At 45.7% G+C, this 17,513-nt stretch overlaps 1 long non-coding RNA gene across 1 annotated transcript in view; it reads right to left on the bottom strand.

Annotated features, from left to right (window-relative positions):
* The window catches only part of LOC128339947 (uncharacterized), a 29,655-nt gene extending 16,031 nt beyond the window's left edge, over window positions 1-13,624 (bottom strand). Inside the window, exon 1 of the long non-coding RNA XR_008313354.1 lies at window positions 13,538-13,624. This is a non-coding gene — a long non-coding RNA (uncharacterized LOC128339947). The remainder of the gene's footprint in view (window positions 1-13,537) is intronic.
* Between the last annotated feature and the right edge of the window lie 3,889 nt (window positions 13,625-17,513).

Here is a 17,513-nt window from a genome sequence, read left to right as displayed (position 1 = left end):
TTGTTTTTGCAAAATGGGTGGTCCTAGGACCATCCTATAAACCAATCAGAGGCTGAATGACTCCTCAGGCAGCCAATCAGCGTGCCCAGAGGGTGGGGAAGTCTTTTTATTTTAACTATTTAGAAGAATCCAATCATCATTTTGGTTAGAGAGCAGGTAGGCTGGCTGGCTGTTGGCAATTCTGGTATTTTGTTGGCTTCTTTGTTTGTGTTTGTTTGGAGGGGAGGAATGCAACCCCTGCTTTCTCTCCCTTGCTCTCTGATCTCATCTGTATGCAAAGCATTATGGCCCATTCACAAAAAGACATGCCATAAATCACTGGAAGAAATGGCAAGCTGAAGGGCTGGATTAATTAGATTAGAAACTGGCATAAGGCAGAAAGTTCTTTTAGGGTATATGCATGGATTTCTAAGTCCAAACTGCTTTTCAAATAATTGTAAAAGTGGTTTTCCATGTGGATGTGGTGTAGAGAAGGAATGGATTCTGTTGGAAGAAAAATAATTTTAAAAATCAATTTTATATGCAGAGAGCTAACCAGGTTTTTTTCCTGGATTGTGGCCAGTATCTGTAACATTGATATGCCCACTGTGGATTATGGTTGATTGGGCAAGGATCAAGGAAATGACCTCTATTTAAATATATATATATATATATATATATATATATATATATATATATATAGCTTGCTAGGATGGACACCCAGCATACTAACCATTGTACCACTCTGGCTTGTGGTTATTTTTATATAATTTTATAAAAATAATAATAAAATAATAATATTTTTAATAAAATAAAATAAATTTATTTTTAATAAAACTATTATTATTTATTTACACAGTCAGACAGGTGTTACTGACTGGTTTGTTTTATCCAGACATCGAGTCCTTCCCAAGGACCTGGGATGGCTGAATTTTGTTATCAATGTTGTTGCTGTTATTATAGATATCGTCGCAGAATATAGGCTGTTCCCAGTAAAGCTCCTTTTTGTAATTGGCTGATGGTGATTTCTGTGGCCCCTATGGTGTTGAGGTGCTCTTCAAGGTCTTTTGGAACTGCACCCAGGGCGCCAATTACCACTGGGATTATTTTGGTCTTTTTCTGCCACAGCCTTTCAATTTCAATTTGTAGATCTTTGTATTTGGTGATTTTTTTCTATTTCTTTTTCTTCTATTCTGCTATCCCCTGGTATTGCTATGTTGATTATTTTAACTTGTTTTTCTTTCTTCTCGACTACAGTGATATCTGGTGTATTGTGTGGCAGATGTTTGTCTGTTTGTAGTCGGAAGTCCCATAATATTTTTGCATCTTCATTTTCTACATCTTTTTCAATTTTATGGTTCCACCAATGTTTGTTGTTGTTGTTATTCATTTTGAAATAATCAGGCAGACAGATCTGCCAGATTGACTTCAGAATGCATTTATTCTCCACAGAAGCAGCCTTTTGTAGCTGGTCTGTGTTTTACTTGTGGCTTGTACAGGTTTTTTCCTGTGTGTGTGCTTATGTTTTGATTCTGCCATGTTTGATACTAATCTACCATTACTGTAGTCCTCTTAAGCACTGTAAAGCAACTCCTGTTTTTCATATTTCTCTGTATCTCTGCTGATGAGCAATTGAGATGTGTGTGTGTGTGTGTGTGTGTGTGTGTGTTTGTTTTGATCCCACTCATTAGCTAGAAATCTGTACTTTGCCAGTTATTGCTAAGGTACCCGCCTAGTACTGGCTCTGCCTCTACAGCTGCTCATAATTGGCTCCTTTCACTACTGGTGACTCCACCCATCACCTGCCCTGCCTAGTGCCCCCCCCCCCCCCCAGTTCCGGGAACCACCAGCTGCCACTGCTCAGATAGATAGTCCTTCTTTCTGCTCATTCCATGCTTTCTGGTAATGTATTGTTGTGTTCTAATAATCTTTTATATTTTGTTGTTGAGAAGTTTGTCCCAGTGGGGATCCTGTAGAGAGTGCAGGGAAAGAAAAGAAGAGGAAGAATACGGAGGAGATGGAATTGTTTCTCAATAAATTCTTAGTTTGAACCAGCTATGTGTGTGTGAGCCTGCAGAGTTCATGAAAGTTCCTGCATCTTCATTTCACTGCATTATTGGGCCTACATGCCTGAATGCTGCATTCTACTATTGCTGCTGCTTACTCAGCTTCCTGACCTGCACAACCCTGAAGGTAATTTTTCCTTATCCATCCTTGACTCCATAGTTCACTAGATGCCTGCTGCAGCTTGGCTCATATCCCTCCACCCCGTTTTTTTCTTGTCCTCCCCAGAAGAACCTACTCTTCTCTGGAAACAACATGACAGCTATGGGCCTTTCCCAAGTGGTCTCAGGTCCGACACATGTTGCTGGTCACATACTTGATTAGATATTTTGATCTGATCAGGGAGGTGTTCCATGGGTGGGGATGCCAATGATTTCCCCATTGTCATGGACGAGCCACCACTTGGTGAAGATTCAATTTGCACCACTAGTCACCTTTGCAGGTGTGGAGGGCCTATTAGGATGATCTGCCTCAGGGGGCTATTGGACCCAATAGGGTTCCAAGAAACCTTGGAGGGCTTTAATGTTGGCTCTGCTGGTGATCTTGTTGACACTCTGGTAGAAAATAGGAATAATGAGCTCACTAGGGTGATAGACTCAATCGCTCCTAAACATCCTCTCCAATACACTTCTAAATTAGCTCCATGGTATACGAAAGAACTACAGGAGCTGAAGCGGCTAGGTAGACGATAAGAGTGCAAGTGGAGAAGGACTCAGCTCGAATCCGACAGATTACAGCACAGAGCACAACTGAAGACCTATGCTCTGGCAATACGTGCAGCAAAGAAGATATACTTTGCTGTGCGTATTGCATCCGCAGGTTTGTGTCCAATGGAAATGCCAGGTCAGTTAACGCAAAAACATCTCTCATCCACGATTTGATTGTGGATGAGCGTGCTGACCTGGTATGCGTGACGGAAACCTGGTTGGATGCGCTGGGCGGGGTTGGTCTCTCTCAGCTTTGTCCTCCAGGTTTCCAGATCGTGCAGCAGCCCTGCCTCGAGGGTCGGGGAGGAGGCGTTGCGGTCATCTTTCGAGAGACCCTCCCCGTTTCCAGGTGCCCGGTCAGGCAATCTCAGAATTTCGAGTGTTTGTCCTTGAGGGTGGGCCTCCGAGATAGGCTGGGGATTCTGCTGGTGTACCGACCACCCCGCTGCACTTCAGTCTCCCTACCTGAGCTGGCGGGGGTGGTCTCGGAGGTGGCCTTGGGTTCCCCCAGGCTTATTGTCTTGGGGGATTTCAATGTCCACGCTGAGGTCCCCTTAGTGGGTGCGGCTCAGGATTTCATGGCCTCCATGGCAACCATGGGCCTGTCTCAATTGGTATCGGGCCCTACCCACGTGGCGGGACACACTCTAGATCTGGTTTTTGCCGATCGGGAAATAAATGATCTGGAGGTGGGGGAATTTGAGATCACTCCCTTGTCATGGACAGATCATCACCTGGTGGGGTTTAGTTTGACTGCTCCGTCTGCCCTCTGCAGGGGTGGTGGGCCGATTAAGATGGTCCGCCCCCGGAGGCTTATGGATCCGCTTGGATTTCAGACGGCCCTCGGGGAGTTTCCAGTGTCCAGAGCTGGTGACCCTGTCGAGGCCTTGGTTGATCTCTGGAATGGAGAGATGGCCCGGGCTGTTGACACGGTTGCCCCCAAGCGCCCTCTCCGGCTTGGTGGAGCCCGTTCTGCTCCTTGGTTTTCCTCGGAGCTTAGGGCGATGAAGCAACTTGGACGACGGCTGGAGCGACGCTGGAGGAAGAGTCGTCACGAATCCGAACGAACACGGGCTAGAGCCCATTTTAGGGACTATGCCGTGGCGGTGGGGGTGGCGAAGAAATGTTTTTTCTCTGCCTCCATTGCGTCTGCTCAGTGCAGGCAAACGGAGCTGTTTCGTGTGGTGAAAACATTGCTCCACACGTCCCCCCGGACAATGGGGGAGGAGTCATCTACGGCTCTTTGTGATCGGTTTGTCTGTCGCTTTGCAGATAAAGTCGCTTGCATCCGTGCTGACCTGGACTCCAGAGTTTTGGCAGTTCCGGCAGACGTGCCTCTGGTACCATCTGGTCCCGTTGTTTTGGATTCTTTTCAGTTGGTGCGGCCTGAGGATGTGGACAAGATCCTGGGCAGTGTGCGGGCGACTTCGTGCGCTCTTGACCCTTGCCCTTCATGGCTAATAAAAGCTGCCAGAGAGGGGACAGGTAGATGGCTGGAGGTGATCGTTAATGCTTCGTTAAGGGAGGGCAGGATGCCATTGTGCCTCAAGGAGGCGGTGGTAAGACCTCTATTAAAAATGCCCTCCCTTGATCCCTCCAACCTGGACAACTATAGACCTGTGTCTAACCTCCCCTTTTTGGGCAAGGTGATGGAGCGTGTGGTGGCGTCCCAGCTGCAGAGGGTCTTGGATGATATGGATTATCTGGACCCTTTTCAATCTGGCTTCCGCCCCGGGTATGGGACTGAGACTGCCTTGGTCGCTCTAGTGGATGACCTACGCCGGGAACTAGACAGGGGGAGTGCGTCCCTGTTGGTTCTGCTGGACCTCTCGGCGGCGTTCGATACCATCGACCATGGTATCCTTCTGGGCCGCCTCTCGAGTATGGGAATCGGAGGCACTGTGTTGCAGTGGTTCCGGTCCTTTCTTGAGGGGAGGGTTCAGAAGGTGGTGCTGGGGGACTACTGCTCGGCCCCGTGGCCGTTGGCCTGTGGGGTCCCGCAGGGAGCGGTCTTGTCCCCCATGCTGTTTAACATCTACATGAAGCCGCTGGGAGAGGTCATCCGGAGATTTGGACTGAGTTGTCAGCAATATGCGGATGACACTCAGCTCTATCTCTCCTTGTCATCTGATCCTAGGGAGGCGGTGGATGTCCTGAATCGGGGGTTGGAGGCCGTGATGGGTTGGATGTGGGCTAACAAACTGAAGCTGAATCCGGATAAGACGGAGGTACTGTTGGTCAGTAGGAGAGCCAATCGGGATGAGGAGATTTTACCGGTTCTGGATGGGGTTGGACTCCCCTTGAAGGAGCAAGTACGCAGCTTGGGGGTACTACTGGACCCGGCTCTGCTTTTGGAGGCTCAGGTGGAGGCGGTGGCCAGGGGTACCTTTGCACGGCTTTGGCTGGTGCGCCAGCTGCGTCCCTTTCTCGAGAAGGCAGATCTGGCCACGGTTACCCACGCCTTAGTCACATCATGGCTGGATTACTGTTAATGTGCTCTATGTGGGGCTGCCCTTGAAGAATATCCGGAAACTGCAGCTAGTGCAAAACGTGGCAGCGAGGGTTTTATCCGGAGCTGCCCGTTGGGAACATATCACCCCCATTTTGAAAGAGCTGCACTGGCTGCCGGTTCATTTCCGGGTCCAATTCAAGGTGCTGGTTTTGACCTTTAAAGCCCTAAACAGTTTGGGCCCAGGGTATTTGAGGGACCGCCTACTCCCAAGGGTTGTTGCCCGCTTGACTAGGACATCTGAGGGGGCCCTGCTCCGGGTGCCAACAATGAGGGAGGCCCGGTTGTCGTGCACTCGGGACAGGGCCTTCTCTGTTGCTGCCCCCAGACTCTGGAATGCTCTCCCAGTGGCCATTCGTTCCTCGGACTCCATCATGGCTTTTAGAAAGCTTTTAAAGACTTGGCTTTTTACCCATGCTTTTACATGATTGTTTTCTACTGCGGCTTCTCTGTGTTTCTATTTGTTGTATTTGTTGTGTTGTTTTTATGCCTGTTTTTATATGTTTTTGTACTTTTAACATGATGTTTTTATTGTGTTTTTATTGTATGTTTTTAACTTTTGTAAACCGCCTTGGGGTTATCTTTTTACTGAAAGGCAGTATATAAATGCAAAAATAAATAAAAAATAAAATAAATAAATGGAACTGTCAAGAGTGGTGAGGGAACTTATACAGGCCCCAGCTTTGGAACCATCAGTTAGTCACTGGAAGCTTTTAATGAGGTTTTGTGTGTATGTGTGTGGGTGGACAAAATATCTTGTTTTTGAGCCAACCTGGATTCCATTGCTGGTGCAGAGTCTTTAGCGGAGATATCCAGTAATTCCTCTTGTGTGGTTATATTAGATCAGTTTCAGTTTGTGACTCCTGAGGATGTGAACAAGCTGCTTGGAACTGTGCGTCCTACCACCTGTTCTCTTGACCCTTGTCCAACATGGCTTATATTATCAAGCAGGGAGATTGCTGGGGTGAGATCATAAATGGTTCTCTGAGGGAAGGTAGGATGCCTCCTTGTTTAAAGGAGGCAATTATTAGACCTCTTTTAAAGAAGCCTACACGGAATCCCTCAGAGTTGGGCATTTATAGGCCTCTCTCCAATCTCTCATGGTTGGCTAAGGTGATTGTGAGGGTGGTGGCCTCTCTACTCCAGGCAATTATGGATGAAACAGATTATCTAGACCCAACTGGCTTTCAGGCAGGTTATGCGTGGAGACTGCTTTGGTCCATTTGATAGATGATTTCCAAAAGGGAATTGACAGAGGGAGTGTGACTCTGTTAGTCCTTTTGGATCTCTCAGCGGCTTTCAATACCATCAACCACGGTATCCTTCTGGGGACTGGGTGTAGGGGGCACTGAAGTGGTTCCGCTCATACCTCTCAGGCAGATTTCAAAAGCTGTTACTTGGAGACTGCTGTTCAACAAAGCAGGGCCTTTTGTATGATATCTCTCAGAGCTCCATTTTGTCTCCAGTGCTTTTTAACATCTAAATGTAACTGCTCGGAGAGATCATCAGGGGATTTGGTGCAGTGTGTTATTAGTATGCTGATGACACCCAAATCTACTTCTCCATGTTGGCTTCATCAGGCAATGGCATAACTTCCCTAAATGCTTGCCTTGAGGCAGTAATGACATGGATGAGGGATAACAAACAGAGACTGAATCCAGAGATGGAGATGTTCACTGTAGGAAGCCGCAGTTCGGGAAATGTGATAGATCTGTCTGTTCTGGATGGGGTTACACTCCCCCAGAAGGAACAGGTTCACAGTTTAGGATAACTTCTGGACCCAACCCTCTCTCTGATACCTCAAGTGGAGGTGGTGGTCAGGAGTGCTTTTTATCAGCTTCGACTAGTTCGCCCTTCCCTGGAAGTGAGTGACCTTAGGACAGTGGTGCACATGGTAGTAACCACCAGGCTTGACTACTGCAATGCACTCTATGTGGGGCTGCCTTTGTACGTTGTCCAGAAGCTGCAATTGTTACAGAATGCTGATACCAGATTGGTCTCTGGGATGTCCCGTAGAGACCATATTACTCCAATTCTAAAAATCTACACTGGCTACCAATAGGTTTCCTGGCAAAATACAACGTGCTGGGGGCCCTGGGTATTTAAGAGAATGCCTTCTTCATTATGAACCCCACTGCCTATTAAGATCTTCAGGGAAGGTTCATCATCTGAGTGTGCTGCCAGCTCATCTGGTGGTGACGCAAAACTGTGTCTTTTCTGTAGTTGCCCCAGGACTGTGGAATGCAATCCCTGCTGAGATTAGAGCTGTTCCATCCCTGTTGGCTTTTAGGAAACAACTAAATAGGCATCTCTTCAACCAAGCTTTTAAGTTAGTTGGTGTGTTTTATGGATATTTTAATCTGATTTTAATATATTTTAACTGTTAAATTCTTGGTTTTTTATTCTTGGTTTGTTTTATGCTGTAAACTGCATAGAGACTTTGGTAGTGGATTGTATACAAATTTATTAAATAAATAAATAGATGTCCACTGCAGCTTGGTTCATATCCCTCCACCACTTCCCCCCCCCCCCTTGTCCATCCCAGGAGAACCTACTCTACTCTGGAAACAATGGAGATCCTATTTCTGCAATTACCTCCTCACTATACAGATACCTGATGTTACTCCAACAAAGCAGAAGGCTATATTGCTTCACTGCCTGGGCCCTGAAGGTCAAAGAACAACCTGGCAGCCGACAACCTAGATGGCTTTAAGCAGGGCTTGGATAACTTCATAGAGGAGAGGTCTATCAAAGGCTACTAGTCGGAGGGCCACCTCCAACCTCAAAGGCAGGATGCCTCTGAGTACCAGTTGCAGGGGAGTAACAGCAGGAAAGAGAGCATGCCCTCAACTCCTGCTGTAGGCTTCCAGTGGCATCTGGTGGGCCACTGTGTGAAACAGGATGTTGGACTAGATGGGCCTTGGGCCCGATCCAGCAGGGCTGTTCTTATGTTCTTAATATATAATAATTTGATGTTTCCTACCAACTTGGATGGAGATGTCAACCCTAATGAAGCTGCTCTTCAAGCCTTAGATGCTCATTTCAACCCTACTTTGAATGTGATTGCTGAACATTATAAGTTCTATTCTAGATCCCAACTGCCTGGCAAATCTATTGATCACTATGTCACAGCATTGTGTGCCTTAAGTGTAACCTGTGAGTTGCCAACTTTATTAATGAAAGTATCAGGGATCAGATTGTTGTGGGGGGAAACCACTCCAAACCATGTGAAAAACTGCTACTGGCACAGAAACATACCTTGGATACACTTATAAGATGAGGCAGGACCAGGCAGGCACAATGTTGAGTCTGGCTCACACATCCCTACTTCAAATTGCATGAAAAAATATTGGAGCAGAACTTTACCTTGGATAAACTTATAGAGGTGGCTAATGGTGCAGTGGGGAAATAGCACAGAACCCATATTACAGATGGAGAACCCATATGCTAATATGATTGCTGATTTCTGGGATGTTTTTGTTGCTACTCCTGGCACTGCCATACATTTTAAACACATAATTCGCATGAAGGCAAATGCAGTGCCTGTACAACACAAAGTGAGGAATGTACCCATAGCATTGCAGCAACCACTTTCAGAGGAGCTTTTCAGACTACAGCATGAATCAAGCTGAAAAACAAGGAGGCTCTACACACGATCCATGTGTAGAGACTAGCCAGGCTCTGCAGGGAGGGAGGGCTTAGCCCGCTCTCCCCACAGATGAGCAGGGAGCTCACCCTGGGCAGCCGGATCGGCCACCCACACGATTAATGGCTCTGTTACAGAGCTGGTAGGGGCAGCAGAGATTGGGGGCCACCTGGCCCCTGGAAGTCCCAGAATGCCTTGCATAAATATGCAGGGGATTCTGGGGAGATCCCCGAGGCCTGGAGACTTGCTGTAGTCTCCCAGTCGGGGGTCTCCTCATGAATGGCCGTGGTGCGGAGCCACCCCATGGCAACTCACGATCAATGAAATGCCATGGCGACTCACGATCGCTCTGCTAACCTTGTTTAAGGGTGGGGGCAGTTAAGGAGGTTTGCTCCCAGGAACCGTGCAGCTCCCACTGCAACACACGACCTCCGAAAACCAGGCTGGGCTCCCCTAGCCCAGTTTTTGGAAGTCATGAGAATAGTCTCAAGGAGTCCATTCTGTTGATTTAGGACTGATTCATACAAAATTGCATTTTTGCAGTGTTTTATTAATGCACCCACGCTTATCATTAAAGTAAAGGGAGTGAAAGATGGAAATAAATGGAACAGAAAGCTATGGTACATTGGACATGCTCTAATTGTGAAATTTATTTTAGAAAATCTTGTCATTAAACCAGAATTCAGGAGAACAACAATGCAGGGCAGAGTGGACATATGGAACAACAAAGGAACCCATAGCCACAGATAGAACTAACTAGTCCTGGATTTCCAAGCACGGAAACATGGCAATCATCTCATAACCATTTGCTAGAGATTATTGCCTCTTCATATGATTAGAGGTATCACACATTGGTATGCTATTAGGGAGCTACTATATAGTTTTCAAAGAGTCCCAAATCAACTTTAAGGAGTTGTACCTTGCTTTCAGTTTTATTTTTTCTACAATTGACTTCTCAGTTATAAGGAGATTAAAACCTGAAATTCACAGCAGACATGCTGTGTTTCAAGCAATTATCTGAGTATTATTCAATAGGCTCATTCACATGATCAGAACTTGGTTAGGAGATGCATCCCACCCAAGTTCAGGAACTACATGCACTCCTGTTTTCTGATCGTGTGTGAGTCAACAACAAGGTAGGAGGCAGGTAGCTTGATTGTTTACTAAGCCCCAGATGGGTAAGATATACCTCGTTCTGAAGCTGGGGATGGAATCTGGTTAGGGCATGCTCATCCTACCCAACTGGGGTTAGCAAATGCTTAAGCTCCCCGTGTTCTAGCTTGTTTTTAACACTCACACAATCAGAAAACAGGAGCACATGTTCCCAATCTGGGGTAGGACTAGGGCAGAGCTACCAGTGTTCTAGGGTGTCCCTGGAACATGGGCCCTACCGCTTCCTGGAGGTGACCTTTCTGCCCCCCTCCCCCCAGCTGGCTACACCACCTGCCCACCCTCCAGCCATTCACCAAAACTGTCACTACCCACCACCATCCACTGCTGTCATCTGCCTCCTTGCCACTTCTGCTCCTTCCACTGAACAGCTCTTCCTGCTCTCAGGCAGAAGCAGGAAGTGTTCAGAGGGAACAGGAAGTGTTTGAGCGAGTAACTGGTGGTGAGTGCAAGCAGCGTGCGCCCTGGCACACAGGGTGTCCGAGCAGGGGCTGTGAATGGGGAACATGCCACTGGGGTAGGGAGGTTGCACTGTGGTATGAGCTCTTGCAAGAGGGGGCTGAACAAGGGTTGACACTCCCCTAGGAATCCCATAGGGTAGGATGTATCTCCTACCCAAGCTTTGATCATGTGAACAAGTCTACTGTCATACACACTTGGTTAGATTTTCTTTTCTCTCTTTACCCTTCCTGCTCCCTTCTACAGGAATATTTTAAAATCCTTGTATTTCAATTCATAAGAAACACCCATTTCACTAGGTAGATCCGTATTGGATGATTTTCCTGTGGCTTGTCTTTTAACATTACTTATATTTAAAAAAATACATATTTCCAAAATCTGAATAAGCATTTATATTCAACACCATATAATGTGAGATACAATTTAATTTTAAAAGGCTACTGATCATTGTTAGAAGGAACATCCTGATTAAATCACTCAAGAGAAGTCCTGTTGAAATTAAGGACTTCTTAATAGTTCCTGAGCAGAACTATTGAGTAACGGTCTGGATATCAGTCACCATCTTTAATATTTTAAATATTTTAATATTTAATATTTTATTTTTCATTCCTGGAAAAAAATACTGACTGACATGATCCGCGATGGTAACTGTGATGGAAGGGTATTGTGGTAGTGTTGCTGTGGACATGGAAGCCGCAGTACCTCTGGGCTACCAGTGTTCCTGTAGTTTCTCCCATTCACCACAATGGGAGACACTACCAATTCTGGTAGCACAGCCAGAGTATTCTTCAGCAGCACAGCTGCTTTCATGTCCACAGCAGCAGCACCACAATACGCTTCTGTTGCTGTTACCCTTGAGCATCATATCAATCATCATCATCATCAATTTTTATTATTTAGAATATTTATATACTGCTTTTCAGCAAAGAAGTTCTCCTAGTGAATTACACAAGGGGTTGGATAGGGACAGTTGATCTCTTCCTGCTAAATATAACCACCACTTTAAAAGGTGCCTCTGCCTAGTTAGGAGGAGTAAAATAAACAAGTCTGTACAAATGCAAGTGTGTCCGATTTGAGAGGAGAGCTGGTCTTGTGGTAGCAAGCATGACTTGTCCCCATAGCTAAGCAGGGTCTGCCCTGGTTGCATCTGAACGGGAGACTTGACGTATGAGCACTGAAAGATATTCCCCTCAGGGGATGGAGAAGAGCATATGGTTTCAAGTTCCCTCCCTGGCTCCTCCAAGATAGGGCTGAGAGAGATTCCTGCCTGCAATCTTGGAGAAGCCGCTGCCAGTCTGTGAAGACAATACTGAGCTAGATAGACCAATGGTCTGACTCAGTATATGGCAGTTTTCTATATTTCCTATGTTCCTAAGGTCCATTGATTGAAATATGGCTTCCAGCAGAATGAAATTCGTTTCATTCAAGATGACTCAAATCATGCAGCAACTGATTAATCTAGCAATTAAGCTTGCAGCTATACTTGTTTTGGGTCTGATCCAATTCTGCCACAAGACAGGATTGTCATTGGATTGTCCATTGAGCCCTCTTCCTGCCTCTTGGCCATGCTCTCAGTCATATGCACAAAAGTGTGCATGCAGCAATACAAAAGTTTACAGGCTTGTGTTCACTTTTGAAATGTCTAACTTTCCATCTGGGGTCTAGGGGAGGAGAGCAAGAGACACACAGCTGGATAAGTATGTAGAACTTAGCTGACAAATATATAAGTATGTGGGACTGGATACATATGTAGATTTTTTTTTTAAGATCATCAGCCCTTTTGGGACAAAGAACCAGCTTATTTTATTTATTTTTCCATAAATATGCTAATATTTATAGCATATTAACTATAATTAGCCTCCACGTGACAGTGGAGGCTATTAAATTATTTTCCTCTCTTTATTTGTCTTTAAAGCAAACAATAGATATTACCCAAGAATCTTTGTAATATTCTACATGTAATCATGCAATCTCTCATGCAAGGTCAGTCCTAACTTGCCTATGGAAATTAGTGGGAAGCAGGCATGTTGGAAAGTAAAACAGATCAGTCAGGGAATCTAATCAGTTTCTATGTGAGGATAATGTTAAGGAAATATCCTGTGTAGATACATCCTTTTCATGAGTCTCCAACTTGAGCAGTAAAAAAAAAAAAAATCCACAAAATATTGTGACTAACATCATTTCTTTCTGAGACAATATGCAATTAATCACATTCTTGCCCTTTCTTTGGGAGATGGGCTGTGATTGAAATTGCATGCTCATTAGAGCAATTAGATCATGAAAGAACTTCATTTGGTTTAGGAAGTCACATGACATGATGCATAACTTTACTTTCTACATTTAAAGCTACTTCTCTAGTTCCAAGAATCTCCAAAGTAATTAGATTAGCCATCTTCCTTGACAGAACACTACAAAAGCTCTGATGTTTAGTTTGATGTCATTGTGTCGTTCAAACTGCTCTGATCTTCCTAGACAGGTCTGCAAATTGCTCTATGTTTAGCACTTGCCATGAGCATAAGGTTGCTTCACCCTGGGCAGACAGAACTACTAATGATTATTATTACCCACCATAGCAAGCTAGCCAAATATGCATTTGTCTACATCTATAACTATCATTTTGATTTTAAAAGAAATTTTACTATTTACTTGGCAGAATAATCTGTCGATCCTATCTGTCATACACTACAACCCAGTCTCGAAGGCTGGAAGGACAGGAAATTCAAATCGACGTCAAACACAAAAGGGAGACTACACACAGAGATCACCACAAAATGGAGGTCTGAAACAACAAAATTTTCAGATCTGAAATCCAGGCAATCTGTTTTGTCAACAAAACTTTCAGAACTTGCAATCGGGCAATTTGTTTTGTGCACAAATCATCCAAAACAGCCTGATTTGGGTACAGATTGTTCTGTACCCGAAACGCTTCACACATCCCTATTTAAAATGGCCTTGGCTACTGGTGCCCAGGCTGTTGAGAGCAGGAAACAGGTTTTTCTTTACCTCAAGTGTGCTGCTGTGTATAAGAAATGGATGCCTCTCCCTCCTCCTCTTAATCCTATTTCTTCCTGAATGTAAGCCAGCGCTTTCCATGGCTCGACTCTGGAAAGGGAGATAATGAAGAAAATAGGGAGGGGTGGGGCTGGGGGGCCCCTCAGGAACTGGGTCCCCTGGGTTCTTTGAACCCATCTGCCCAATTATAGCGACACCCCTGGTTCAAACGGGGCTAAAGTCTTGTTTCAAAGACCCCTTTTCTTTAGTAATAGCTGGACCTGGCTCATTTGTGTCACCCTATATTCGTTTCCAAGGCTTGGTGTTGCCTACAGTGCATCAGTTATGATCACAAAAAGACATTTGCCTGTGTCTTTTGTATCACATGAAGATATAAAATTCAAGGTTTGCTTCTAGGTTTCAGGAGTAACATGTATAATTTCATATACTGTCTGAGGTAAGAGTTAAGAATATTTTTTAGAAGTTTCCTTAAAACAGACAATATTTTGAACTGGATAATCTGTTAACAACATACTACGCCAATGAATCAGAAGCAGAAATCAAATCCAAGAAGGTTTTGTGAAGCTATTATTAGCGGAAATCTGGCATTTGAAATGAAATGAAAGGTCAAATGAGACACTGGACTAATTAGATGGAGGACGCTATTCTCAAGCTCTCTGGTTTTGTTAACAAAATTACAGCCAGGTTTTTTGCAAAATTGTGAAGTTGCAGTCACCACTATGAAAGTTACTGGGAGAATTCTCAATAATTTCAAGGTAAGTTGCATCATAACTCAGCTCATTCTTATTCTCCCTCCCTCCCTCCCCCCCCCACTCACTCACACACACACACACACACACAACTTGCCACCAGGCATTGCTCCCATACAATATTTATAAACATTACTGAGGTTAGTGCCCTCAATTAGCAAATACAAATGGGCAAGAGCTAAGCTACTGTATGCTATATATATTTTTATAGTTCTACCTGATGAATGTCCAGCCTGCAGGCATGCAGCTCTTGGGCAGGGTGGGAGAGAGAGGAGCAACCCAAGTGGCTCCTCATTTGCATCCTGATCCTATGCATATTTACTCAAAAGTAAATCCCTCTGTGCTCAAAAGGGCTTAGTGTGCATAGGATTGCAGCCTTAGGGAGCAATTATCTTTCTCCAAGTAGGCCTCACTGCCATGTTGATTTCTAGTGCTCTGAGCTCAGACTTTCAGAACTCCGCAGTGTAACCAACAAATTATGTGCAAAAGATTGAAGAACCTGGCTCACATAAATAAAATGTTTCAAAGCTGAATCCATTTATCAAAACTGCAAAGATATTTCACTCGGGAAATCAAACACCATTACCTTTAAAGCACATGTTTCTGTAGCTTTAAGTTAAGGCATTGACTCCTCCACAGATGTATTTTATTATTTGTACAAACCAGCAGTGTTTCTACATAGACATCCAGCGTCTGCAATGATTACTCAGCAACTGCCTGAAGAAGAAGAAGAAAAGGGGGGGGGGGGTTAATCAGCACAGGATAGGGCAACTGAAAAGAGTGAACAACCCTATGTACAGAGGCCATCCTTTGCCCTCACACCCACAGCCGCAAATAAGACACAGAACACAAATAACTTGGGTAAAAGGGCCACAACCTTATTGATAATCAAATTGGTGAACTGAGAGTGGTAACAACCCCGCAACAGTGCAGGCCTAACATAGGCTGGGTTCAGACTTGAGAGTCCTATCCAGAACCTGGCATGGGAGACACACCCTGATTCAAGGACAGAAGCCGTTTAACCTGCTTCATCTCCATCATTGTCAACCCGGAGGGTCAGGGCATTTCTAGGGCTTCACACCCCACAGCCTTTAAGGTTTGTGAAGCCCTGAAGGAGGTATCATGGCAAATCAAGCTCCCTGAGCTGCATAGCTGCTGAGGAAAGATTGACCAGTCAACCCTTCAATAACTGCTCAAGGGTGCTCACTGAACTCAAAACCCTTCTCAGCCTCCACCCAGCCCATTCTGTACCTGCCGTAAAGGAAGGTCAGCCTAACTTGACCTTCCTACCCCACCACCTTCCAATGCCTCAACAAGCCCCCGCTGTAAGTCGGCCAAATAGATGTTGCACCCAACTTCAGAAAGATGAATGCCATCATCTTGGTAAAGGCAGAACACAGAATGTATGATCCCTGGCAGCGAAATGAATTTTCTGCCCATTGGAACCACGTGCCTACCCATAGAAGTGTTTGCCTTCTTCCTGCCCATTTCTACACCCCAAAAATGAATGTTCTGCCCATTGCAACCACGTGCCTACCCATAGAAATGTTCACCTTCTTCCTGACCCTTTCTTACACCCCACAAATTGTGCATCCCCCTCCACACTTCTCTGAAGCCAATCTGCCCACATAATAACTACCCCTGGGATCCAAGACAGAATTGTGGCAAAATCAGCAATGGCCTGTTGAAGCAGAGAAACCCCAGTTTGCTTCCCCAAGTCATTTTTGCCCAAATGAATAATCAAAATATCAGGTGGAGGACTAGCAGCTAAATATCCCCACAAAGCTGGAAGCAACTGGCTCCACAGCATACCCCGTCTTCCCAACCAACAGACACTGGCAAGCTGCCCCAAACCAAATTGGGTGCCCATCTGCGAGATGCTGACTCTTTTGAAGGCCCAGAACACAATGGAGTGGTTGTATATCAGCACGTGCACAGGAGCCGCTGCTCTGCCAGCACCTGCCAAAAGAACAGAAACATGAACACCCACCAACAGGCCAGGATCAACATAACAACCTAACGCACATAGCGCCAAAACACCTCAGACTTCTATTGACCATTGATGTCAGCATCTCCCAAGCCCATACAATGGGCAGCGGTTGTAGCTCCTTTCTGAAAGGAGTGTAAACCTAGCAGGTGGACTGGTTCAACCAGCCTAAGTGCCTTGCGCAGAACAGCCCACAGCTGACACTGTGTCAGGGGAGTGCCGTTGGCATACACAAAAAGATATCCTCCATATAGCCCCATGTAATTCCTCAGAGACTGGACCGGGCACAATGCACTATCACCTGCTGCAGCTAATATAATCTCCTATCCCTGACCTCTCTGGTCAGTCCTGGACTTGTGCAAAAGCAACCAAACCCAAGGCTCCCTGAAGCAGAAGTTGGCAAGTTTTAAACACCACACCTGGGAGGACCACCTACTATGGGGGAGGACTTCCCCTGGTCTGAAGGGCCCCAATATGGAAACTAGTACTGCTGCCAGAAAGAGAGCTACCTACCAGGTGGAGCTACATAGGGCTTGCAGCTGCAAGAGAATGGCCTCCAAACACTCAAGAGAGATGGACCTCCTGTGATCGCAGGCCTTCGGTGTCTCTCTAGCCCAGCCTTCCAGCATGCGCTGGCCCCTGAAATTCCCAGAAGTGTCCTACAGGCCCAAAGCTTGGGCCTCAAAGGACAAGGTGTCCAGATAACCAGCCAAGGTGGAAACTGCCCTACTTGCCAAATGTAGGAGTACCAAAAATTGCATCAGATGGTCCGGGGGAATGGGCCAGGCATCCAGAAGGCCTGTTTGCTGTCTGAAGGAACAGAAGGAAGTTACCTTACTTGCATAGCTAGCCCTGGTGCTGGGGGCCAAGGATGCCTCAATGGCCCACTGAGCCTCTACTAGCCAAGCCTCCATAGGGCCTCCGGCATCACTTCTGGCTCGAGATTGGCCTCTGGGGCTAACTCCCTGAACCTCGTTACCTGGAAATGAGACAGGGTGTGGGCTTTATCATTCTGCAGCCTTGGACATGCCATGCCATGCCATGCCATGCAAAAGATATTCACTGTACACAGTGAAGGTCAAAGGGGCGCAAAACCCCATGACCCTGTGAGAACAGGAGGACTAAGAATTCACCACCTGAACTACTAATTGTCACACCAGAAGCAGACTGTAGAGTCACAAAACTCCTCAGCCCACAGGTGCACAGCCACAACAATACAGAAAAATTCCAA

The sequence above is a fragment of the Hemicordylus capensis genome, chromosome 1 (genome assembly GCF_027244095.1).
Source record: "Hemicordylus capensis ecotype Gifberg chromosome 1, rHemCap1.1.pri, whole genome shotgun sequence".
Taxonomy (NCBI): Eukaryota; Metazoa; Chordata; class Lepidosauria; order Squamata; family Cordylidae; genus Hemicordylus; species Hemicordylus capensis.
Note: the sequence above shows the minus strand (reverse complement) of the source record. Positions and strands in the feature narration are given on the sequence as shown.